This window comes from Lissotriton helveticus, chromosome 7 (assembly GCF_964261635.1).
Source record: "Lissotriton helveticus chromosome 7, aLisHel1.1, whole genome shotgun sequence".
In the NCBI taxonomy this organism is placed as follows: Eukaryota; Metazoa; Chordata; class Amphibia; order Caudata; family Salamandridae; genus Lissotriton; species Lissotriton helveticus.
The window spans coordinates 661008135-661033544 of record NC_136068.1 but is presented as its reverse complement, the minus strand read 5'-3'; the positions used below and the strand labels follow the sequence as shown (position 1 = coordinate 661033544).

At 44.7% G+C, this 25410-nt stretch overlaps 1 protein-coding gene across 1 annotated transcript in view; it reads left to right on the top strand.

Moving 5' to 3' along the window:
- Positions 1-25410, top strand: part of LOC144769215 (uncharacterized) — a 222402-nt gene that overhangs the window by 144257 nt on the left and 52735 nt on the right. The gene's annotated exons all lie outside the window — the stretch shown is intronic.

The following is a 25410-nucleotide window of genomic DNA, read 5'->3' as shown; positions in this document are numbered from 1 at the left end:
TAGCGGTACAATACCTGACTAATCACAAACCACCATATTGTTAAATGAGCCTAGTAAAAATATTGTTTTGAATATGAATATTAATTTAGAAGAATTTACTGTCTATGGCCACAATGCATGGCCGATTTTAATATTTCATACGTATTCATATGTTTCAGTCACTCACTCTTCCCCATACAATATTATGCACTTTTTAGAATTGAACTGTTAGTGGTATTACACCTTATCAACAATCATATTGTTACAAAAGCTTCGGAAAAAAAACACTGATTTGAATATGAATACTAACTGTGGATAACCTTTTTATAGTACACTGGGTGTGGTCACAGGGAGTGGCTGGCTCTAACACCTTTTGTACATAATAACTAGCATGAAATGCATTCTCTGTGAGCCACTCCAATATGGCAGAATCTAGGGCTCTCTACTTATTTTGGGATCCTATACCCCTTCTTTACCGATCTTCATAGTATTTTGCAAACTACTATCCTTTTTTTCTTTTTTCCCGTTTTCCTTGCCCATTCACTCTTATTTTCTGAACGATTTTGAGCAGGCGCTGAGGGGAGGAGTGCCGCTACTGCTCGAAAAGCCAGGTCTAGAGGAGCTTCCTAAAGGTGAGCAGGTGAGTTAGGGGTCATGTATTGTACCCCTAACAGTTAAATTCTGAAAGCACACAATATTATTTAAAAAGATTATACCCTGCGCAAAGCCATAATGCTAGACATAATAAATTATCCAGAAGAGTAAGGTGTACAAGATTACAACATATAACAATCTGGGTTGCCTTACCATTGTGTATCGACTAAATAACTGGCAATAAGACCATTGAGTTGTTGACATGAGAATCCTCACATATCTGCTCATAGGATCTCTAACTCATAAGTTCCAAGCACCCTGTGTAATTTTCTATTGATAGCTAAGAAATATTGTTTATGTAATCCGTGAGAAATACATGCAGTTCTCTATTGCCATTAAGCCCCCTATCAACAGCCGTAAGTTTGATGATTCATTTGGTTTCTGCACTCATTAGGGTCATGTTCCTATCACCACCTCCAGGGTCACATTCAACATGCACTATACAATGAAATTTAATCCAAATCAGCTCGGATCCTGAATGTGTCATGTTGTAGAGTGTGGCAAAAGGGTAACTTGTATTGTTATTTTTTATGCTTCTTATATGCTCTTGTATATATTCTTTCAAGGGTCAGTAAGTGCTATCCTCATATATATTTTGGCGTTGGCAAACAATACAGTATGTTCATTTTTGCTATAGCAGTTTATCAACTGCTGAATATGGAGTTTAATCGCTGTGTTATATTGAAAACATGTCTGTTTCTCAGCTGCATATTGACAGACGTTGCATCTCATACATTTACTGAAACCCTTTGGTTTGGCTCAGAACCACAAACCAATCCCTTTGTGGGTGCTAGGGATGATGTAACATAGGCACAAGATTTTTCTCAGTGTGGTCCCCCTTTTATATGTAACCTTAGGTTTGGGAGATATGTATTTCATTGGGGTAGAATCCGACTTAAATATATGCCAGTTCTTGTGAAGAATTTTTTTACACATCATGACTTTGTGTACAGTATTTAGTTATCAGGTCTAGTTTCAGGTCAGTATTGTACACTTTAGATTTCCATTTTAGAAGAGAATTGCGTTCTGCTTTCACAATTCTCTTTCTTGCTTTGGCTAAGGTGACGTCAGAATAACCTCTCTGGCTGCAACAGTGCTCCAGCTGGTCCAATTCTTTCATAAAAATCAGGTCATCACTACAATTTCACCTAAGGCGAGTAAATTTGCCCAAAGGAATGGCATTTATTTTTGCATAGGGAAGTGCGCTGTCTGCATGTAAAGTAGAAATACACGCAGTGGGTTTCCTAAAAGGTTTAGAAGATATTTTGGTAACATCTAGAAATTCTATTTGGCTGTGATTAACGTGTGTAAAGTTCAGGTTGTAAGGGTCTTGTTAAGATGTTGAAACAGTGAGTTAGCTGAGTCAAACTGCCTGTCCAGATGACAAAAATAGTGTCTTAATATCTTCTCCAACATATTATGTGTTCTACAATCTCCGGTGGGTGATGTGACCACAAATTACTTTTTTAAAATTGCCCATGTAAAGGTTGGCATATGAGGACCAACTTTGGAACCCATGGCAACTCCTTGGTCCTGTCGAAACCAATCGCTGTTTTAAAAAAATACTTTATTCTCAAGCACAAGTCTGGTTAGATCTACAATCATCTCAGTATGTTCATATAGTGTGGTATCTCTAACCAAAAGGGTAGAGGCAAGATCTTGTATGTCCTTTCCCAAGGGAATACACGTATATAGGGAATTGAAATCCAACATTACCAATTTAAATTTATCCACCCATTCTATGTCCTCTAAATTGCTAAGAAGGTCCTTTGTATCTTGTATAAAGGATGGCAAACTGTACAATTATGGCTGCGAAAGAAAATCTATATACTCAGAGATCAACATGGGTCTGCCTGGTGCCCTGCTTTATGAATCTTTGGCAGTATATAAATAAATGGCATGTGTGGAGATGGATTACACATTAATTTGAATTCTATGGCACTGATAAGACAAAGATCTTGCAATGGGCCAACCTGAATTCAATCTTTATAGGTATGTTTTTCATTGGTTTGTTAGTCAATCTAATGTAGGCTAAACCATCTTATAGTCATCTATCAATCTCGTTCATGTATTCACTGTCCTTCATAACCACTATGTTCTCCCCTTTGTCTGCTTCCTTTATGATAATACTCAGATTGTTTTTTTATATATGTGTGTCCCTTATGACAGTGGACCTCCAGTATGTATAGTTCACTGGTGACTTCCTTGTAAAATATGTCTATTAGGATGTCAGATGGTATGTTAGGAATAAAAGTAGACTTGGGTTTTAACTAAGTGTCTAGATTGAGATTGGAGGAGTTGTCTAAATCAGTAAGTAGATTGAGCATAGAGGGTGGTGGTCTGCCTGTGTCCTCTAGCAATAATAGCTGAAGACCTTGTGGGTCTTGTATGGGCCTATGACATTCCAGTGTGTGTGGAATTGAAAGTAAGGCATAAGTTGGCTGCTCATCAAAAAGCTTCTTTAATTTAAGGTACGTAGTAAAATTAAACAAGTCAACATGCATCTGCGCAAAGTCTGGCATGGATGTTGGACTGAAGTTTAAACATGTGTTTCTAGAACAGAGTTAGGTATCATTGACAGTCCTTCTGATTGCAGGATACAGACCTGGAGGTTACCCCTTCCAGAGCATATGCTGTGTAGTAGACCCTTTGTCATTGGCATGGGTTTCCCCTGTATTTTTGCCTTTGCCTCCTGTGTTTTTGCTGTGTGTTAGACTTCGTTTTGCTGGTCTAGATGCTTTGGGCACTTTGCCACTGCTGTTCAGTGCCAAAGTGTAAGTGCTCCCTTTGTAAATTGTTGTTATGGGATGGTGTTTCCATGATTGGCTGATTTGATTTACAAGTCAGTCCCTAGTACAGTGCACCGTGTGTGCCCAGGGCCTCTAAATCTAATGGTGCTAGTTGGCTTGGAGATCTGGTTTTTCCACCCACATGAGCAGCCTGTAAATGTAACTCAGACTTGCCGTTGCAGCGCTTGTGTGGAGTCTAGTACTGCCATGTCAACTTGGCAAGTTCATCCACTTGCCAGGCCCTAACCATGCTTTTTCTTAATTGTCAGTCACCCCTACGGTAGACCCAAGGTACCCCTGTGGTCAGGGTACAGTGTATGCGAAGGGTAGGACATGCCCTGATGGCTGTCATGTCCTGATAGTGAATTACTGCCAATTTTGTTTTTCACTATTGCAAGGCTATCCGTATCATAGGATAGAAAGGGGAGTTTGCTTATACAATTTTAAACTACCCCTGGGAACAAGATAGGGAAATAAAGTTTGATATGCCTGAACTCAGAGTGTTAAAATGCATCTTTTAGTGAGGGTGATTTTTACATTCTGTGTTTGAAAATACCACTTTTAGAAAGTAGGTATTTTCTTGCTTAGCCATCCAGTGTGCAACTGTTAGGTTTGTGTGTTGCATGTCTTGCTTTGGAATGAAAGGGGCTGAGGAGGAACAGTGGCCCCAGAGAGTCTGCATGAGTCAGGGCTGGGCTGGATAGACCTGGGCTGCATTTAGAGTACTAGGAGGAGATTTCCTTTCACCTGAATGTGCCTGTTATGCATTCCACAATGCTGTCTCCACCTCCTGCCAGGAAGCTGCACCAGAGAGGACAGAACTGGCTTTGACTGGGCACAGGGCTTCCCTGCCACCAGCGAACAAAGGATTTTACTGTATAAGTATTGGGGCCCAAACCCCAGAACTTTAGATCACTTCTGTGAATCAAGAGGGATCTATGCCAAGGAGAAGAGCCGGAGAAGCTGAGGAGGAATACTGCCCCTGTACAGTTTGCTGTCTGGGGTTGGCCTGCAGTGGCAACTTGCTGCCAAGGAAAGGAGAAAGGACTTTGCTGGTTGCTGTCGTCCCTGCTTGAGGAAGATCTCCAAGGGCTTGAATTGAGCTTGCGTCCTGTTCTGAAGTTATGTTATGTTATGTTATAACAAATTTGTAAAGCGCACGTAGACCAAGGTTTCATGGCGCTATTTTGGACTGGTCGCATACTGAGGCAGGGCTTACTCGTGTGCTTGTTTAAGTAGCCAAGTTTTAAGAACTTTCCAGAACCGCAGTAGTTCTGTGCAGGATAGAATCTCCAAGGGAAGCGAGTTCCACAGCTGTGGGGCCAGATATGCAAACCAGCATCCACCATGTCGTTTCCGCTTGAATTTCGGAGTGACTAGCAAGTGTAGGTGTTTGGAGCAAAGATCCCGAGTAGGGGTGTACCTAGATAGCAAATTATTGATAAATATGGGATTATGACAATTTAGGGCTTCATAAATTAAGCAAGCTGTCTTAAATGCAGATCATTGAGGCAGTGGTAGCCAGTGTAGTTTTTTTATGAGAGGTCTGGCAGAGTGCCACCTGGGCTGCTGATGTATCAATCTTGCAGCCTGGTTCTGCACCAGCTGAAGCCGCTTAGTCAGACAGGATGGGAGCCCTAGGTAAATTGAGTTAGCATAGTCTAAATGAGACACTACCAGCCCTATCACCACCTATATCAATGTTGCGTGAGTAAGCAGGTGATGGATCTTATAAATCTTTCGTAATTGAAAGAAACATGTTGAAACCACTGTCCCTATTTGGCTTTTCAGGGATAAATCTCTGTCTATGGTTACCCCCAGACTTTTCACAGAGGTAGATGGCTTAGGGGAAAGCCCAAGCTCTGCTTGCCAGTAGTGAGGGCCCCAGAAGACATGGCTGCCCCCTATCAGTAGCACCTCAGTCTTCCCAGGATTAAGCTTCAAATGATTGTGGTCCATCCAGTAGCGGATGTGTAACATGGTTTCCTGAAAATTGGTGATAGAATTAGGAGAATTGTCTATAGTAAATGAGAGTTGTAAGTCATCCGCGTAGTTGAATGTAGTCACATTCCTATTTTTTAAGGACGATCAGAGGGAAGAGGTACAGATTGAATAGATGAGGGGACAGGGAGGAACCCTGAGGGACCCCACAAGTGATGTTCAGCCTAAGCGCTGTGAAATTAGCCCGGCGTACTGCTTGGGTGCGGCCCTCCAGAAAGGACATAATCCACTCTAGTGCATGGCCCTGGATCCCAGCCCGTCTGACACGGTCCACCAATATCTTATGGTCCACCGTGTCAAACGCGGCTGACAAATCCAGGAGTACCAAGGCCTGAGGGGTTCCGGAGTCCGCCTTCCTGTGTAGATCGTCCAATACTGCCAGTATGACTGACTCCGTGGAGTGGCCAGGGCGCAAACCCGCTTGTTGGGGGTCCAGATATCCAGACTGTTCCGTGAAGTCTGACATACACTTAGACACATGTGCCTCCAGTATTTTGGCCAAGTAGGGGAGTAAAGCTATTGGACGATAATTGGAGGGGTTAGATGGATCTGCTCCAGGTTTTTTTACCAAAGGAACCACTACTGCATCTTTAAATGATTTAGGGACACAGCCCTGTAACAGTGAGGCATTCAAGAGAGACAGGGCAGGTTGTGGAAAGGTGGAAAAAAATTCTCTCAAAATGTAAGGTGGACAGCAGTCCTTCGGAGAGCCCGATTTTACTTTGGACAGTAGGAGGGGGAGCGCCTGAGGACTAATTGTAGGGAACTGTTCCAGCAGTGGGATGTTCATAGGTGTGTCCAATGGGGGTACAATTGAGGAAGAGCACGAAATACTAGCTTTAATTGTGGCTATTTTATCAAAGAAAAAATTATTCAGATCGTCACAGAGCTCCTGAGTGGGAGCGGGCTTGAGCGAAACTCTATCAGCGTTTGATAGTTCATTCACAATTGAGAAAATCTCTCTCGATGTATTGCTGGAGTTCAAGATCCTAGTGGAGAAATAATCTACCTTTGCTGCCTTAATAGCTTTATTATAGCTTTTCTGCGCCTCTTTGTAGAGGAGCTTATCTTCAGGGGCGTACTTTAATCTCCATTTTCTCTCCTTTTGACGGAGTGACAGTTTCTGTTCCCTTAGTTCACTAGAAAACCATTTATGAGCATCAGCCCTGCGATTAAACCTAATTTTCTTGAGTGGAACAAACTTTTCGCCTGCAGTTTGAAGCCATGAAGTGATCTGAGCGTCATAAGGGTATAAGTCTTGAGTGACCGTTGGGGTTAAGCTGGCTAGGGAGTTCATAAATTCCAATCTATCAAGAGTACCCCAACATCTTGTTAGGCCCCCCTCGACCCGAGGAGATTTAGTTCTAAGAGGCAGAGTCATCAGGAATGTTATAAGGTGATGATCAGACCACAGACATGGGAGTACCATGAGAGCAGAAATAATAGGGTTTGTGGTCCATACTTGGTCCAAAATATGACACTTATTGTGTGTCGGCACCGATAGGTGCTGAGTTAAGTTAAGGTTGGTTAATAAGTCCGTAAATTCCTGTGAATGGGGACCATCACTAAACCAATAATTAAAATCACCAATGAGAATGATGTTAGAATAGTTGGTCGCTATGTTTGCTATTTGCTCACTCAATAAGAGAGGAAATATAGGCATATGCTGAGGGGGCCTATAGATTACAACACAAATCAGTAAGGTAGAATCAGATTCCAATTTGATGACTAAATTGTCCACGGCCACAAGATTCAAAGACAAAATTGTCGTGAATTTGTGGTTGCAGTGCACAATTGCAGCCACTCCCCCACCCGATTTACCAGGGGGACGATCCATGTGGAGAATATAGTAATCGGTGGGAAGTGCCGCCAGAATATCAGGTGTGGAGTCAGGGGTCAGCCAAGTTTCGGTGACAAACAGGATATCTGGTTGATCAGTAGTCAATAATGTGAATATTTCTAACTGATGTTTGACTCAAGAGCGTGTATTTAAATAATACACCCGGAGCGCTACCTGCCTGGAAGAGGTGGAGTTGCCTTTCTGTTCCCGACTGACCGATATTTCTGGGAAGCTGACGCGTCGCTGATAAATTCTATTTTTGTCGGGGCAGTTTTTAATGGCAGGCTCTAATGGGGACAGCGCCCGATGCAAACCGCAAAGGTCTTCTGAGGAGTAAATGAGACGTTGGGCAGAGTGACTCGCCCCTAGCCCCGTACTAGCGCTGACGGGCGCAGACGGGCTCGCATCTGGCGAGCCGTCGGCGCGCCCGCAGTGCGCGTCCGCTGCACTTCGGCGCCATTAGGATTAAAATACTGATTCCCAGCCTAGTTCTCCGCCCCCGCCCTTAGTGATTGGCTGGCAGGAACCCCGTGGCTCGTTAGGGAGTCAGCGCCGGCTATGTCTGTGACCGTTCTCCAATTCGAGGTACAGTTCACTTCACTAATTCAAATTACAATTTTAAAACAGATCTCAATGCAGCATAGTGGTTTTTAAAACAATAGTAAAGACAAAATGCGACACGAGCAAATTCTTGCACAAGGTAGCGGCCCAGTTACCAAAGTGCCCGCTCCCGCGCTAAGACGCCTTCAAATACTGATTCCCCGCCTAGTTCTCTGCCCCCGCCCTTAGTGATTGGCTGGCAGGAACCCCGTGGCTCGTTAGGGAGTCAGCGCTGGCTATGTCCGTGACCGTTCTCCGATTCGAGGTACAGTTCACTTCACTAATTCAAATTACAACTTTAAAACAGATCTCAATGCAGCATAGTGGTTTTTAAAACATAAGTAAAAACAAAATGCGACACAAGCAAATTCTTGCGCAAGGTAGCGGCCCAGTTACCAAAGTGCCCGCTCCCGCGCTAAGATGCCTTCAAATACTGATTCCCCGCCTAGTTCTCCGCCCCCGCCCTTAGTGATTGGCTGGCAGGAACCCCGTGGCTCGTTAGGGAGTCAGCGCCGGCTATTTCCGTGACCGTTCTCCTATTCGAGGTACAGTTCACTTCACTAATTCAAATTACAATTTTAAAACAGATCTCAATGCAGCCACGTGGTTTTTAAAACATAAGTAAAAACAAAATGCGACACGAGCAAATTCTTGCGCAAGGTAGCGGCCCAGTTACGAAGTCTCAGGGACACAAACATTTCACCACCAGCTCCCCTGAACTTCCTGGCTGGGAGTTCTCACCTGCTAAGAGATGTCAGCTGTTGTATTTCACCTCTGGAGGATTTTTGCCACTGGGAGCTGGAAAAAGTAACACAACTTCGAGAAGCGTGACATATACACATCTGTTTCTGGCACATCGCCAGATAAATATTCTCAGCGCTTGCCCGTGGTCTGAGAAATCGATGCACACTGCATCGAGTGCACCAATCTCACTGTCCGAGTTCACCGCAGCGATTCCGACGCAAGGCGTGCAGTGTCGTTGCAGGAACCCACACATCGTCCCAGATCGTTGCATCACATCGAGGCACCAAGTCTGTCGCATCGTTGGGGGATGCAGTAAGACACCGACGCATCACATCCAAATGCAGTAAGAAACCAATGCATCACCTCCTTTACGGTAAGGAACTGACACAGCACCTCCACAGCGCAGCAGTAAGGAATGGTCGCATCATCTCCCCCAGAGCAAGTAAACGATGCATCATCTTCCCTGCAACCATTTTTATTTGTTTGCGAACGCATCCAAGGTACTTTGTGTGAAAAGTGTTGGATCTCCAATTTGCTTTTGAACTGAACTACTTCTACCATATAAGTCATCTTTTTTTTACTGTATTTTGGATTTTTGTTGTTTTGGTCTTGTTTGGTTTAGATAAAGATGACGTATTTTTCTAAACTGGTGTGGTGTCCATTTGTAGTGCTTTCACTGTATTACTGTTTGTGTTCACAAATGTTTTACACACTGTCTCTGATATAAGCCTGTCGGCTTGTGCCAAGATGCCAAGGGGGTAAGCAGTAGTTGTTTTAGAGGTGTATCCTCTTACCCTGACTAGAAGCAAAGGCACCTATTTGGGCAAAGGTGCCTACCTCTGCCAACTAGAGACCCTCATTTCTAAGACTGTGCCTCCCCTTATTGCTTTTTGTGTTAGGATTACATTTCATGGTATAGCACATGTTGAATGTGACCCTAAAGGTGGTGATAGGAGTATGACATTAAGGGAGCAAAAATCAATTATATCACCAAACGTAGGGTTGTTGATAGGGGCCTTAACAACAACATTTCTCAACCATCAGTAGCCAATACACAGGGCACTCAGAACTCATGAGTTAGAGATCCTACAAGTAGATATGTGAAGGTTCCCATGTCAACAACTCAATGGTCTTATTGCCAGTGATTTAGTCGATACACAATTGTAAGGCACCCCGAATTGTTAAATGTGGTAATCTCGTAATCCTTACTGTTCTGGATCATTTTTAATGTCTGGCATTATGCTTTGTGCAGGGTATGTTTTCTTTACATACTATTGTGTGTTTTTATAATTTAACTGTTAGCGGTACAATACCTGACTAATCACAAACCACCATATTGTTAAAAGAGCTTAGTAAAAATATTGTTTTATATATGATTATTAATTTAGAAGAATTTACTGTCTATGGCCATAATGCATGGCGATTTTAATATTTCATACGTATTCATATTTTTCTGTCACTCACTCTTCCCTATACAATATTATGCACTTTTTAGAATTGAACTGTTAGTGGTATTTCACCTTATCAAGCCAAACAATCATATTGTTACAAAAGCTTCGAAAAAAAAACACTGATTTGAATATGAATACTAACTATGGATAACCTTTTTATACTACACTGTGTGTGGCTACAGGGAGTGGCTGACTCTAACACCTTTTATACATAATAACTAGCATGAAATGCATTCTCTGTGAGCCACTCCAATATGGCAGAATCTAGGGTTCTCTACTTATTTTGGGATCCTATACCCCTTCTTTACCGAGCTTCATAGTATTTTGCAAACTACTATCCTTTTTTTTCTTTTTTCCCGTTTTCCTTGCCCATTCACTCTTATTTTCTGAACCATTTTGAGCAGGACCCCAGTGAATACTCTAACAGTTTCAATATACTATTGTTTCACAATTTTCCCTTACACGGTGGATGTTATCTTGTGGATCTTACTTTGCCTGTAGATTCATTTTGTTCTCATCTATTTTACTTTTAGTTCAATTCGATTTGATTCCTTTACTACCAACACTTTTCTCAAATGCTGCACAGATTTGAAGCATTGGAGTCTGCAGACTATTTTCAACTGGCATTAATGGCGGATGATATGACTATGTAATTCATTAGGGAGTGCATGTCCCTTTTTCTTTCTGATCACTGATCTCTCAAGTACATCCGCATTATGTTACCTTCCACTCCTTACTTTTGGGATGCCAAGACTGCACGCAGACGTTTCACGTTCAAAGGTAACTGACCATGGCAATTTCATTATTTTCTTGTCAGGAATGCCCTCTGCATTTCCGACCACAATTCATTTTTGGACCTGGGAGGAGGGTTCTATTACTGAGATATTATAATTTTTGCACACTGATTTTTATCTTTTCTATTTGTAGTGTCATGACAGTCCTTCATCAGCCTTGTAATATGTGTACTTATCATGTGGCCTACAATGCTTATACAAGACACCACATTGGCCTTCCGAATGGTTTAAATATATGCGCTGTACTTGTCGATTTGTGCATAAACCGTCTAAATCCATCATGGATTTTACGGACACAGCACTCACCTTTGACTTTAAGGATTTCCATACCCACCACCTTGGACTGTTTATTTCGCACACAAAGTGGGTTTCTACTTTTTTTTCATTTTTTCTTATTTATAGTGCTCTGTTTTATTACAAGCTTTGACGGCCAACCTAGAATGCTTAAGTATTTTTGACTGCTACTCAGGCTTTGACAGGCATATACTCCTTTTGGTTAGATAGGTAAGACTTATACCATATTAATCACCCAGATTTTAACATACATTTTATTCTCTATACCCACTGTCACTTTTACCTATTGTAGGTGCAACCCAATTCATAATCAAGTACGTGTCTTTGACCCATTGCTGTTACATCTTGAATCACGTATAATTTATGAACCATCAACAGATAGTTATGGCCCACCGGAGAGATTTGTCAGACTAAGGGGCAGATTTATGATAACTGGCGCATCCCCAGGGATGCGGCAGTTATTTTGCGCCGCTGCTCCGCCACCCATGGTGCGCCGCATTTACAATGCGGCGCACCATGGGGCAAAAACGGCACAGATGCGTGACGCATCTGTGCCGTAAAGGTGGCGCATTGCTGGAGTTGCGTCGCAAGCGCGACGCAGCTCCAGCAAGGCTCGGGGGTGCCCCATCTTTACAATGCTGCGTCAAGACCTACGCCTGCTTCAAGCAGGCGCAGGGTTTTGACGCAGCATTGGCCTGAAAGTGACTGAGTGAATTCTTATAGATTTCACTCAGCCACTTTTGCGAGGCGCACCTGCCCCGGAACGCCCACAAGCCCTGCGCCTACAAGAGGCGCAGGGCTTTACAACGTGACGCATCTGCCTAGATGCGTCACGTTGTAAATGGGTTGTAGGGATGCGCCACGTTTACGCCGCAGTTGCATGTCGCAAACGTGGCGCATTCCCAACATAAATCTGCCCCTAAGAATGTAGTGTCCTCACATATGTGCACTTGACTTACATTATTTTCTATTCCCCACCTTTTGTCTTTTACATCATCATGGTCTTTGGGATCCCACCCCGTTTCCCTGTACTGCATCTTATAGGTAGAGAGGGCGACCTAACTTTGCGTCTTTGGACCCCAAATCGGTTCTAATATATATTAAGAAATCCCCCTACCTAATTTACCCCACTCTGTATGGGGACATTAATCTTTTGCTTCTCTTAGCTACATTACTAGGTTACCTGTGCAGACTGCATTTACAACAGAACTTTTTCTCCACGAATAGCCAACATTGGACATAAGAACTGATCCATTGATATTTGATGGCTAGGGACTTTTTCTTGCACGATACTTGTAAGGTTTTGCACCGTAGCCTACCTCATAATCAATCAATCAATCAGTGAACTTGTAAAGCACACTACTTAGCCATGAAGGTCTCAAGGGGCTGAGGGGAGGGGTGCCGTTACTGCTCGAAAAGCCAGGTCTGGAGGAGCTTCCTAAAGGTGAGCGGGTCTTGGGTCTGCCGCAGCTGGGGGGGAAGGTGTTCCAGGTCTTGGCGAAAAAAGTCCACATTTGTAAAGCGCACAATCACCCTTAAGGGTCTCTAGGCGCTGGGGGGCCGTCGGGAAGATTAAGCGAGCTATTGCCCAGCGTCACATGGTGCTGGGCTAACCTGCCGCCGGAGCCGGGGATCGAACCGTGGTCCCCAGATTCCAGCGTCAGTCGCCCTGGCCGCAGCGAAGAGGAAGGAGAAGGATCTGCCGCTGTAGGTTGTTTGTTGGATGCAAGGGATGGCGGCGAGGGTGAGGCTGGCCGAGCGGAGCTGGCGGGCGGGGGTGTAGAAGTTGAGTCTGTTGTTTAGGTAGTTTGGTCCGGTGTTGTGGAGTGCTCTGTGAGCGTGGGTAAGGAGCTTGAAGGTGATCCTTTTGTTGACGGGGAGCCAGTGCAGGTCTCTCAGGTGGGGGGTGATGTGTCTGCGTCAAAGGACGTTGAGGATCAGCCGGGCTGAGGTGTTCTTGATGCGTTGCAGTCGTTGAAGGTGTTTGGCCGGTATACCTGCGTAGAGTGCGTTGCCATAGTCCAGCCTGCTGCTGACGAGGGCCTTGGTCACTGTTCTTCTTGTTTCAGTCAGGATCCATTAATAGATCCTGCGAAGCATGAGGAGGGTGTTGAAGCAGAAGAAGGAGATGGCGTTGACCTGCTTTGACATGGAGAGGGAGGAGTCACGGATGAATCCCAGGTTGGGTGCGTGGTCCGTAGGAGTCGGCGCTGCTCCCACTGCGGTGGGCCACCAGGAGTCGTCCAAAGAGGAGGGGGGGGGCCTAGGATGAGGACCTCCGTCTTGTCCGAGTTAAGCTTCAGATGGCTGCTTCTCATCCACTCGGCGACGGCCTTCATTCCCTTGTGGAGGTTGGTTTTGGCGGTGTGCGGGTCCTTTGTGAGGGAGAGGATGAGCGGGTGTCGTCGGCGCAGGAGATTATGTTCAGGTTGTGCTGACGGGCCACTTGTGCAAGGGGGGCCATGTAGACATTGAACAGGGTTGGGCTGAGGGATGAGCCTTGGGGTACGCCGCAGATGATGTCGGTGGCTCCGGATCGGAAGGGCAGGAGACGGACTCTCTGGGTTCTGCCAGAGAGGAAGGACGAGGTCCAGTTCAGGGCTTAATCCTGGATTCCGGCTTCCTGGAGGCCTGTCCTTAGGGTACGGTGGCAGACCGTGTCGAATGAGGCTGACAGGTCCAGTAGGATGAGGGCTGAGGTTTCGCCGTTGTCTAGCTGGCGCCAGATGTCGTCTGTGGCGGCGATAAGGGCAGTCTCGATGCTGTGGTTGCGTCTGAATCCAGACTGGGATGGGTCTAGGATGCTGTTGTCCTCGAGGTGGCGGGTGAGCTGTATGTTGGCGATTTTCTCGATGACCTTCACTGGAAAGGGGAGGTGGGAGATGGGCCGGAAGTTCTTGAGGCCTTTGGGGTCAGCTTTGAATTTCTTGAGGAGGGTGTTGATCTCGGCATGTTTCCAGCTTTCCGGGAAAGTCGCAGTGTCGAAGGAGATGTTGATGAACTTTCGCAGCTGGGGTGCGATGGTCGCGTCAGCTTTGTTGAAAACGTGATGGGGGCAGGGGTCTGCTGGAGATCCCGAGTGGATGGAGTTCATGACCTTGCGTGTCTCTTCGTAGTTGACGTGGGTCCAGGAGATCAGTTTGTTTGTGCGGGTGGTGTTCGAGGCGTGGTCTGTTGCGGACGGGGTGGATGAGGAGTTGAGGTTGACATGGATGTCGGCGATCTTGCAATGGAAACAGGAGGCCAGTAAGTCGCACAGGTCCTGTGAGGGCGGGATTTCGTTGGTGTTGGTGCTGGGGTTGGAGAGTTCCTTCACTATGTTGAAACGTTCTTTGCTGTCGTGTGAGTTGTTCTCCAGTCGGATTTTGAAGGATGATCTTTTGGCTGTTCTGATGAGGTGGTGATGTCTGCGGACGGCAGGCATCCTTGTGGGCTGCGTGGCTGTCTGGTGTGCGGCCGTGGAGCCATTTCTTCTCCAGCTTCCGGCATATCCGTTTGGAGATCTGGAGTTCTTTGTTGAACCAGGTGGCTTTCTTGCTAGGGTGGTTGGTGGAAGGTTGTTTGATCAGGGCTAGGATGTTGGCGCAGTCGTCGATCCACTGTCTGAAGTTTCCGGCGGCGGCGTCTGTGTCGGTGGGTGGGTTCTGGGTGAGGGGGGAAGTCAGTTGGTCCTCGGTGACTTTGCTACAGCAGCGTCGCAGTAGTTTTGGGGTGTGGTGGTGCATGGTCGGTTTCTTGAAGGTGAAGTCTATGCATTAGTGGTCCGTCCAGTGGAGTTCGGTGGTGTGGGTGAAGGCGACGTGGGTGCTTGTGGAGGAGATGGGGTCGAGCGTGTGGCCGGACGGTGCGGGTGGGTTCGTTGACGAGTTGTCGTAGGCCAAGGTTGGCGAGGTTGTCGATCAGGGCGGTGGAGTTGGCGTCATTGTTGTTCTCGAGGGGGAAGTTCAGGTCCCCGAGGAGGATGTAGTCCATGGAGGTGAGTAGGTGGGTGCTGGCGAGGTCCGTGACGGAGTCGCTGAAGAGGGCCCAGGGTCCCGGAGGTCTGTAGATGAGTGTTCCTCTGAGGGTGGTGTTGGGGTGGGTGTGGATCCGGAAGTGAAGGTGTTCGGCGGTGTTGAGGGAGTCGTCTACGAGGGTGTGGACCTGAAGGGTGAACTTGTGGATGATGGCTATTCCTTCTCCTATCCCGTTGGTGCGGTCTCTGTGGGAGATCTTGTAGCCATCCGGGATGGCTATGGCGATGTCAGGTGCTGAAGAGGCCTTCCATCAGGTCTTGCTCAGGAAGGCAAAGTCTGGGGCGGCGGTGTCAAGCAGGTCCCAGAGCTCGACGGCATGCTTGCGTGCGGAGCGGGTGTTGAGGAGTAAGCAGCGGAGGTGGTTGGGTCCGGTCCTTGGGGGTTTGGTGGTTCTGTCGCAGGGGAAGGTGCAGGTGTGGCAGGAGAAGATTCCGTGGGTGCGTTTCGGGGCAGCCTGGAAGCAGCGTTGGTCTCGGCTGGTGTTGAGAGCGTGGAGGAAGTTGGTGTCGTATCGGAGTCTGTCGTTGTGGGGGGTGCGAGGGCCAGTGGTTCTGGCGCTGGGCAAGGTCTAGGTGCGGACAGGCGCAGACAGGCTTGCGTTTGGCATGCCTTCGGCGTGCCACCGACGCGCCCGCTGCGCGTCCGGGTGGCGATCGTCATTTGAGGCAGAGAGGGAGGGAGGAGCAGCTAGGAGGTGGAAGCGGGGTGGCGAGGGAGCGTGGCCGCAGGAGTCAGCGGCGGGGAGAAAAAAACACGGGAAACAGGAGGCAAAAAGGGAGGAGGGGGGAAGGTGGACTGGCGAGACTGGAGGAGCTGAGTGGCGGCAGAGGAGGCGACCTGGCTCGAACGCATACATTAACTTTAACACATTTTTCTTGCTGTGAAGTAAACATACTTATTACTCTTCAGGTTCTTTGGCTTTCCAAATCTTTCTACCTCTGAATTGCTTACTAGCATCTTAATAGTTGTCTAGGTCAGTAACTCTTTCCTCCGAGTCTAACTGGGCATGTTTTACTCTTATGTATGCACTGGGTAGATGTTGGTGTCAGTGATTACTTTGATCGACTAATGTCTATTTCTAGGTTTCTATTGGACCAACCTCACTTCTTCTTACTTTACACACTTTGGGATTTAACATTACTCACACATGCTTTAAAATTCTTTAATTCTTTTAAAATCTTTTGGGAGCACTGGCACACGAGCCCCTTCCGTTCCAGGGCACATGAATACAAATGTAACTTGTATTCTTAAAACATGTATGTAACTCTAAAGATACACCTGAGTGATTATATGTTTATACACATTTACAGCCTTAAAGAAGTCACTTTGGGCCAGATGTAGGAGGCCAAATACCGGTCGGTAACGGCTGATTTCGTCCGTTACCGACCGGTATTTGGAGTTTCAGATGTAGGGGGCCTTAAATTTACCGATTCGGTATATTTACAGATTCCGTAAATTTACCGAATCTGTAAATTACCGAATCGGTAAATTTACTGAATCGCTAATTTGTGAAGTAGGTGGCACTGAAAACAGTGCCACCAGCCCTTAAGAATTTGTTATTTACCATGAGATACTATGTCATGGTAAATAACGAATTCCTATGTACATGCACATCTGTGCATGTACACCTGTGCCATGTGGCACACATACATGCCAAGGGCATGTATATGTGCCACATGGCACACAAGTCAGAATCAGGGGTGCAACAGGGTGTCAAAGTGACACACTGTCCTCCTTGCAAATACGGTAATTTTACCGAATCTGTATTTACCGATTCGGTAATTGACATTGATTCCTATGGGCCTCAATGCCCATAGAAATCAATGGCAATTACCGAATCGGTATTACCGAATCATACAGATTCGGTATAAATTACCAAATTTTTTCCTACATCTGATTTACCGAATCTAGAATACCGAATCGGTAAAATTCGGTATTCTAGAGTCAGATTTACCTACATCGGCCCTTTGTGATGAGACACATGTCAATTGTTTTTATGCTGTTTTCAACACGTTTGTACCGATGATCACTGTTACTTAGCTTTTGTCTGCAACAAATTACAGATTTAAAATTCTACAAGAATTCTTACTTTATGGACTGAATTTGTTTGGACTCTCATTTAATACATTGGTATTTTTGTTTATATTGTTTACACAGAGGATCTTTTGACCAATGTGTGCTGGCACCTCTTGCAGTAGAGTGCTGGATACCACAAAAGCACCAACCGAACTAACCTGCTGCTGTTTGAGTGATAGATACCTCCACATAGACTTGCTGTAACTTGAAACCACTTCTACCAATTGAATTGTATTTATGTTTTTGCTTTGTTACCAATTACACTCTCTAAAGTTTAGCTGTGATGATAGTGTTATTTTAAGCATTCTCCGAATTACGTACAAACAATTCCCAGTTCGTGTGCACGTGCATGACAAGACCTCTGGGGCTGACGGCTACTGACTAAAGTCAATGTTAGGGCCATAAAGGGTCTTTGTCTCAGTTTAAACAAATGTGCACAAGTGAACCAAGTTGGGCCTCTCTTTGTGCCCCACCACCGGCAAGACGATTACAGCTGGGGTGCAGGACTCTCCCAGCGATGCCACTGGCAGAAGTTGTTTTGTCTGGCGATGCCACTCATATCTAGTGGTGTTTGGGAAGAAGCACGGGAGAAAGAAGAGATAATACAACAACACTCACACTCGTGTGATCTGATCTCTGATGAGGCCCCATGCTCTTTGTCCAACTATAATACATGGTCAGGCCAGGAGCAATGAAATCGCAAGGAACAGCTGAAGAGATGGGCCTTCAGTGGGTCCACTAGTACAGATATGTACGAAGGTTCAACCAATTGCAACCACAAGCACAAGTCCAGGGCACACTTGGAAGTGCACCGGAGGTAGCGGAACACAGACTGTATGCAATGAAGCCAAACAGACCGAAATGGCCGGAACCAATGCATATCATGTTCTTGAAACAACGGTGCACCAATGTTATACACAATGCACAATGAGGCAGTGCCAGCTCCATTTGATCTCGAACTGGGACATCCATTGAGAAGAAAAAATATTGAAAGCATTATCCCTTAATATCAGTTTAACACCTTAATACAGTAATCAGCAACTGAAAGGTAACCTTCCCTCGCGTGATTAATGGTCTATCACGGCTCGGCAACACGAGTGGTAGCGTTTTTAGTCACTTTTAAACTGACCGAGCTACAAACTATTTTTTATTAAAATCTACAAACTATGCAGATGACGGCAAGGGTGGCAAATCCATAGTTACGCAGAAAACGTTGCAGAATTGCTTAATTCCAGGGGCTTCTAGTTACACTGAATTACCTTGACCCCCAAGGGAGGTTATAGCATGCCTACTGAGAGCCCTAAGATATAAACTATGTGCCAGAAACATAAACTTTGCATTCCATGGAAGAAACCCTAAAAAGTGCATTTTTACAAGTGAAACTGTATATGTTTTTATGGTAAATGACAACAAATAATTACACTTTTTGTGATACTAGGAAGGAGAATGAATGTTAAAAGGTACACGTTTTGACAGAGAAAATGTTTTACCTGAGGAGAAAATAAATATAAATATATTTGTTTAGCACATTCGGCTGCCTGCCCCAAGTGTCGAATTGTATGCTAAGTCCAGGCTTCTGTTCGACCGATTTTGTGAATGGCAAAAAAGTGTAAAAGAATTTTCAGGCGGACCTGTACGGCTGTAAGTATTTTTACACTGTCTGACATGAGCTGGGCCAGGAGTGGGACTTCTGGGTGGGGTTCATTGGTCCAGAAGCACACCACACCCCAAACACTGAACCGCAATGAGTGTCTCCAAGTACACGAACATCTAGCAACAGGCTTGTACAGCTATAAAACTTTGTTTTGCTTTACATATGTCACGTTCAAGGGTGATTTCAAGAAAAGTGCTCGTTAATTTTCAGTGACAAGTTTCAAAAAAATGTTTATCCATGTCACGTGTCAATCAAAAATGCACTTTATACTTGTGCATACTAGAATTTTAATAGGTTACAGTGTCTTCTCAATTGAATAGTTTAATTTCGATTGTTTCCCATTCTCAGTGCACTTTCGGCTCTAAGGTCATTTCTCAGTTGGCATTAATCAGCAGAACTTCGGTGCACGTGTTGAAAAGAGTGTTGCCAAGTTTCAGTCATTGCTTTTCTTTCACATCTTTAAAAGTATAAAATGTGTTGTGTGTAGGCCCATCGATGATTTAAAAAAAAAAACTCGGAAAACCTTTCAAGAGGAATAACTTCAGCTGTGACGACTCCTTTCGGTTCCTCCTACGTTTCAGCATCTAGGTGCTAGAAAGCGTATACCTATGCTGCTGGGGGCAGTTGTCAACTATACTTGTCTATGTTGTGAAAATGTGGTGTTGTGTAACGCTCTGACTCAAATGCTCTATGTTGACTCGTTATCTTTGATGTGAACTTTTGCTGTTGCAAAGCGCTCCAATACCTTTGGGTCTAGCTAGCGCTATATAAAACTCTCAAATAAATAAAACAGCTCTGGACTGCATATGAACAGGCCTTGCCACTGACATGGTGAATCTACACAGAGAGCAATTTAATCCATTAAAGCCACCTTAGTGATGTGTGCCAATTACAAACCACTTTGATCGTTTATCGTGGAGTGGTGTGGCTCACTAATTAGAGGCGGCAGACCCGGAAGCAGAAGACGGCCCGGGACCAGGGTTCAATTCCCCACGCGGCAGGGTCGTGGACCAGGGTCAGTGGACTCGATAATTCTCACCTCTGTGCCTACTCGAACCAGGGATCACACTCGGCAACTTTGGGCATTAGCTTGCCTCATCTCCACATCGGCCCCCCACATACGCCGGGGATGCCTGGTTTCACCTTGGAGATACCCAGTAGGGACCATCTCACAGGGAAAGCCAGGACGGGTTCCCCAGCGGTCTATAGCGCAGAGATACTCCTTCGGGAGTCGATTCTAGCACGTTAAAAACCCACAATTAATTAATTTAATTAATTAATTGTGACATTAAGTGCTGGACTTTAACCTCTGGGCCCAATACGGTCAGATATGAGAAACCATGTTAAAATATTCCTTTTCCAGGCCCATGTAGGGACATGAATAGGGTCAGCTGAGAGATAAACGAAGGTTGCCTGGTTGCAGAGCCCATCACTTCCCCTGCAGCCCACCTAACCTCTATGCTCCTGTGACATCAGGGTACAGTCTGATGTAACCCCCTACACACCAGTCAGAAGGTTGAACATCCTGTCTTAGAAGGTTCAATAACAATCACACTCCATTAATGAACTATATGCTATCTACACAGGCAGCGAAACCTTGCATGTGCAGTCTGTATCTAAGAGAGGCCCATCTCACCACAGGATGACTGGAGTCAGATTCTTACACCTAGAAATACAGGCCAGAGTTCACACTAGAAAACAAGTGATGGCCCGGAATTTGTGGTGTTGCCAACAAAGTGTCCTTGACTTAAAAAAAAAAAAATATATAATAATAATAATAATAATAATAATAATAATAATAATAATAATAAATGTAATTAGCATTTTCCATTTTCGTGGTGCATTCACAAAGTGTCCTCGACTTTACTCCCTCGCTAGTCTGCAAGAGAGAGAACCTTGGCAAACTTCTCAGTGAACCCAGATACTATTAAATGCATCCTGTGCGGATCCAGACTTAAGGTGAAGAGAAAAGAAATTACACAACTGCTGAGCTGTAGATTTATTGAAAAGACATTGGTGAAACACTGGATGAAGCAATACTCAACACCTTCAGAGCAGGCTTACATGCCAAGTCAGGGATGTCCAACGTGAGCACAGCACAGTCAAAGGTGCAGGATGGACACTAAGTATGGAAATGGAGTCAGTTTATGTTTATTGTGTAAGTGCATCATTTGTAGGCCGCAAAGCACTGCTAGATGCCGCCAACAATCAAATACACAAAAAGTGGAAAAGGAAAAATAAAGTATCAGATACGAATAATAGGGCTAAAAAAAAACTAACAAAGAAAATATTAGGGCTGACTCCCAACTCAAAAAGTTAAAAGAATGAGAAGAGAGGCAAAGATTATGTATGAGAGTCTAGGTTGGTAGACTAAAGGTCGGGAGAGAGGCAGAAGTGAACAAACAGTGTGAGGGCGGCGAGGGTAAGAAGATACAAATAAACGTTAAATAAACAAGTCTTCGCGGCTCGATGCTGTTTGGGAGGTGGGAGGGGAAGTAGGAGAGGGGGGAGTGATAGGGATGAAAGGACTAGCGGCCGCATGCTGGCAAATGGTGACCTGCAGAGCGCGTGAATGGGAAGAGCGGCCGTGGGAGGTGGGAGGGGAAGTAGGAGAGTGGTGGTGTGTGATGTGCACGTGGGGGCGGGAAGCAGCAGCCTTTGAAGTGTGATTGGGGGAGTGGCAGCCTTTGAAGTCTGATGCGAGGCACAGACAAATGGTGGTTTGACGTGGCTGGCCTCGTGCATGCGCCTGTCTCACATGAACTGTATCTAATCCGCCGTTTTGGTAGAATGTTCTTTTGCCCTTTCTATAATCTCGCCAGCAATGCGCAAGCGCATTGGCTAGGCGAGACCTAAAAAGGCTGGGGTGGAGGGGGCCGAGGCAGTTCCCACGCATCAGAAGTCATCAAAGTTGATGAAATATCTAGAGTCCATCCGGTCTGTCTTTGGCAGCTCAGCAGGTTTAGTCAAACTTGATAAAGACTCAATCTGTGGTACATACACATAAACCTTGTTATTTTCTAGGACTCCGTATTGAAATCTGTACTTCTGTACTCATTGACTGCACAGTTGTTTTTTTTTAAACAGGTAGAAGACATACTTCATTCTTGTTTACTGTTGTCTCTTGTTCAAGAGAGCATGCTTCATTTATAATTAAGGCTCTGACCTGAACCTCCTGTATGGCAGCGAGAGGAGAATGGCAGCTACCCATGAGTCCACACAGCTTACTGTTGAGAACTGGGCACATAGTGTGATTGGATCAGATCTATCGAGACAAACCATTTGTCTCGACATCCGGCCAGTGGTGGTAGAAGTACTGTTTGTGATCCTTCAACAGCCAGGACAGGCACTCTGTAAGATGGCCTACATTTTTTCTTGTTCACAATCTTTTCTCGGACCATATCCCTGACTTTTGAGGTCCAGCCGGATCTTGCCAGAGCTTCCTTTACTCTCTGGTGGTGGTGCGTTTTACTTGGACGTTGTTTTGTTCATCCTGGAAGTCTTTTAAATCCTGTAAAACAACTCAATGTATGAATGACTTGAGCCCATGGCTAGCATTCTTTCAGCTTTGCCACCTATTCCAAAAGCACCTTGTGCTTCCCTTAGCAACCTTTTGAATCTCTGAATCCATTCTAGCTCCAATGATGAAGGTACTCATGACTGCACACATTAATACAAATCACACACTATAAGAGTTGGGAATGCTGGCTCTGCTAACTACCTCTAAGGTCGGTACCGGGCTCATGACAATAATTTGTTTCCCTTGAGACAGGGCACACTCTCTCACTACAGCAGTCTGTACTGTTGTCATTATTTTTTCAGTAAATACAAAACACATTTCAGCATTTGTATATAAATCTGAATTATGCGCTATCATTACTGTGTCACCTTATTTGAATGCAACATATATGTACCCTAATGTACCCGTGATTACCCGGATAAATAGATTTGTTGTGTTTACACATGTGTGCAGGTGTTCTGAAAGCTATCATATCAGCTTGAACGAAACGTAAAGTTTCCATGTGTTCTTGTGTCCAATGTCTGCTTGAAAATTCTGAGCATAAGTTGTCAAATTTTTGTACTCATTCTGTGTAAATTGGAATGTATGTTCTGCCAAAATTTAAGAATCCCAATATTGATTGTAATCTTTTTAGAGTCATTGGAGGTTGAAGAAATGCATATTTTACAAAAACATGGGTAACTAGGCTTTTGCCCTTACTTGGCAACTTGCATCCTAAAAATAGGACCCTGAGGTGGGCAATTCTCAATTTTTTTTATTGAATCTGTAGCCCACGTGAGGAAACCCCAAGATTGTGTGGTTTGCTGTGGTCAAGTGTTCTATAAGGTCATTGTCTGTTGAATATATACCATTAACATATCACAATGACTGGTCATCAACATTTTCAAGTAATTCTGTGACTCTGGCTGAAAACAGCCCAGGGCTACTCTTAGACTCCTGAGCTATATGTTAGTTTTGTTTCTGAGAACCAAATGCAATGAAGGCTGTCAAATACGTTCTACCAAGTGCTATATTTTTGGCAGAAAAAAACATTTGAGATATCTAGTTTTGTTTTGTATTTATTCTACACAATGTTATTCACTAGTGCTGCACTGTGTTTGTATTGTACTACAAATATGCAAGTAGCTGAGTTTAAGTGTCTGTAATCAAACATCATATGATATGATTGATTTTGTTTCATTACTGGAAACAGAGTATTATTCATTGATGAGGTGCAACCTTCTATTATACCTTGGTATTCTAGTTGTTCTAGGAATTCCCTAACTTGTTGTTTAGCTGTTTTAATAGATATTGTCTTTGAGTTTATGAGGTTGTCCTCAATGGTATGTCATGATAAGGTGAACCATCATCCCACCCCATATGGTTGTGGGCATAACGGAGAAGCTAGCACTAAAGCCCACTCCTTGGCATACGAGTGTTAAATCGATTCTGGATCGATGTTGGAAAAAGCTAGTAAAATCACTGTTTTCCCCTTTGGGCAATTGATTACGAAATCAGTTGGCCAATCTTTTTCGGCAAAAGAATATTGCATCCTTGAGTGAGCTCCTCCCAGAAGAGGACATTACTGAACCTGGGTATGTCCCTCTCCAACCGTAGTTGGATTTCATATTAACAATGTGGAATGCTTAACCTAGCATCTTGTGTTTCCACTGTGATACACTTACTCAGTTCTACTTCCACCAGACAATCCATCAGGTTCTGGTGAACTATTGTGACTTCTGCTGCGCTGTACAGCATTGTCAATGGATATTCCCCATTCAGAAGCAAAGTCTTTAAAATCCAGGGCATGCCTGATCTTAAGTCTGGCTACCTTCCTCTTTTTAAATTGAGTTTTAGATGTTTTAGGCTTTTATTCTTCCTTAATTATGTAGTCACAGGAGCGTTGTAAGTCCTTCTTTTGTTTCACTTGCTTTTCTGATCTGTGCTCTGTCCGTTTTCCTCTCTTGGAACATTTATCAGATGAATACTGGAAGGAACGAGAGGGACATGTATCAGTATGCTGATACCTGTCAAGTGGTTTACATTATCACGGTTCTGCGAGTTGTAACATTTCTCTGTAGATTCCTGTGTAGGAGACCCACTCTGTGATATTGTTTTATCATTATTTTTTATTTTATTGGCCGACTTCCTCTCCGTTGGAGAGTTGGGTGCTTGCTTAGAGTTATCCTTTTCAGCATTACTCTTCAGTCGTGGTTTCCCAGCTCTGGTTCCCAGATTATCCCTAGCCAGCGTAGCATAGGTTTCTTAAAAAGTTTTAGGTAATTTGCGCTCCTGCTCTGCAGGAGGCAAATCCCTTAAAGGTTGGTGTATAGCTAATGCTGCTGCTTCCCCTTTAATGTTAGTCAACATTATGGCACACATTGCAGAAAAATCACCCGTGAGTTTAATTCATAAGTCTAGGGCAGGTGCTGTCCCATGCTCATTCTGGACCTGTTTCAATATGTCAAGTGGAACTGCCAGTGAAGTGGTACTATGTATTCTGGTATATACTGCAACAAAGACCATACCCCAAGTAGCACGTTCCTCTACTGGGGGATTCATCCCCATTGGCAAACAAATGGTTAGTATTCTGTGTTTTTCCTGCAGGCCCACATGGGGAAATACTGCTTCAAGCTGATTTGTTTTTTGTGCAATACAAAACAGAATTTCTTTCCTCTTGGTGGGAACTTTTCCCATACCTGCATTCAATGTTTGTGGGCTAATGGCTAGTGTAACCAATTGTGGTAGTGCAGCTTGAACTGCCAGCAGAGGGGTAACCGTTAATGTTTGCATTACGCAATGTGTAAGGCATCTGCATATTAATACTAAATTATTGTATAATCCCTGCAGCTGGGCTGCGGTCAATTTATTGATACCGGAATGTGGTGTGTATCCAGCCAAGACTGGCCATGTCTCCCCCTCATTGCGGAGTGGGCCTGCTCTCATGTTTTCTTTAGTGTGGGGAGGGCACCTTTAAACCAATTAGCATTTTCTTGGTAAGCGAGAGGGAGTTCCGTGG